Consider the following 2,281-nt stretch of genomic DNA (forward strand, 5'->3'; position numbering starts at 1 on the left):
TTACTCACGAGGTAGCGATATTTCGTCTTCTAACTTTTCTCTTTTCCATTCCCAGTAAAACGTGTGGCCTCACTTTGTATTCAATTTAAGATGAATTCCGTGTTGCTAACCAACCAACTTATCTTACGACAGTATTGAACTGATCCAAATTTGATCTATTTGTATCGCATCTGAGAGTTGCTTGCTGTGTAGAACTTTACATTCAAAACCTTCATAATGTGCTTTGATATTCCCGATGGATTTTTGCGGTATGTCTCTTGAATGCAATGAAATCCAAATAGAATTTCGAGCGATGCTGTCCAAGAATGTGCTAAAATTAACCAAGCAAGCATGAATATCCGACTGCTATTTGTTAGCTTGTCGTTGACAGAATACTTTGACGATTTCATAATCCTTTGGATACGATAATGAATTGAGAATAGAAGAGTTCTTGATACAACCTGAGCTATAACCCCAATATATAATAACCCAAAAAAACTCCACATTGAGAGCACTCCGTCTTCAAGTAAATGGGAACGTAATGCATTCATAGACATATTCACAGGAATTCCATTTCAGTCTCGCTGAAAATATTCAGTTAAATCAAAGAATCTGTATTAAATTAATTACATGAACGGTTCAGGCGGATCTAGCAAAAACAAATATTTACAAAAAGTGTGACATGAGATTACACTGATAGCACCCCACTGGGCTACTTGGCTGCGGCGGGCACTGCAACATCTTACGAAAATATAGCAAACTTTCTAAGAGCATAGAAATTGGCCGTTGGAAGATTTAAGATATCTGCCTGCTGTCACCATTACTTTCATGTGAGTACTCGCATCAAAGCCAATCATTAAATTTACTGCCACAAATTTCCCTCTTGAGCGAGTGCCGCTACCACCACTCACACATGCACACACTCCAGCTACTCTTACGCTTTTCGAAAATTGTAGCAGAACAAATCAAATTCTTTTTACACCCATGATTTTGATCAGTTTCACTTTCATAAGAAGTTTCTACTTTCGGTTCAATAACTCCTTTCTCCTCTGCTTTTGTCGATACAATTTCCTTCCTTCCGCATTTGATTTCCCTCGTCTCTTTCGTGTCAGTATTTTTAGACTCAAATAAGCCAATACAATCGAATAGATGCCCTGTTAGTCTCTTGTCTTCATTATCCCCACTTTACTTAACAATTCGGGTTATTGTTGCTGCAAGGATGTGTTGCTTAAATGAATAGGAAACTAACTTTGTCCTTGTCCACTTATTGTCGGTATTGAATTCCGATAATGATGCTCTTGTTATCACCTTAATCTGCTGAATTTCACTTTAACGCACACAGGCACACACGAGTGGCGTAAGCATGAAGAAGTGTTAACCAAATAATAGGTGACTCACTTTTCGGCGACGTAAGCGACTTTCGATATCGAAGAGAAGTGAAGGACAAGGCAAGAAAAAGGTTTGGTGGCAGTTTAAAAAAAGTACACCAATTCACAGCCTCTAGTTTTACTGCAATATAAAGGATGACTAGTTAGGTGAGGTTAGAAGGACTCCTATTAAAAATATTTCACTCGGGCTACTAGTGCCAGTACGATGCCCAGGAAAGTTTTAGCTTTTTATCTGACGTCCAAAATGTGAAATGAAAAGTGCAGCTGAAACGTGTCGTATATTGATCAATATTTACAGTAGTCACGCTCCATCAAATACAACTTGTAAAGAGTGGTTTCGACGCTTCCAAAGTGGCAATTTCGACGTGTGTAATAAATATCGAGAAGGGGCGCCGAAGAAATTCGAAGATACTCAACTAAAACAATTATTGGATGAAGACGCATATGAACCCTTGAGGATGTGTCTAAAAAGTTGGATGTTGACAGATCAACCGTCGATGGGAATGGTTCAGAAAGCAGGTAACTGGGTACCGCATCAATTGAAGGAGAGGGATATCGAGAGACGTTTGGTGACGTGCGAGATTCTTCTTGAACAGCAGAAAAGAAAAGGTTTTCTGCATCGCGTCGTCACTGGCGATGAAAAATTTATCTATTATGATAACCCTAAGCGTCGAAAATGTGGAGTATGCCAGTTGAACCACAATGAAAAGGATGATTAGTTAGGATGATCGAAAGGTGTCATATATTATGACTTCCTTAAAACATATGAAACCATGATTGGCGATCGTTGCCGACTACAGCTAATGCGTTTGAATCGAGCTCACAAAGAAACGCACCCGGAATGGGACGATAGACATGACAAACTGATTTTGCTGTATGACAAGGCCAGTCCAGAAATATTTCGAGGCACTGAA

The sequence above is a fragment of the Anastrepha ludens genome, chromosome 5 (genome assembly GCF_028408465.1).
Source record: "Anastrepha ludens isolate Willacy chromosome 5, idAnaLude1.1, whole genome shotgun sequence".
Classification (NCBI taxonomy): domain Eukaryota; kingdom Metazoa; phylum Arthropoda; class Insecta; order Diptera; family Tephritidae; genus Anastrepha; species Anastrepha ludens.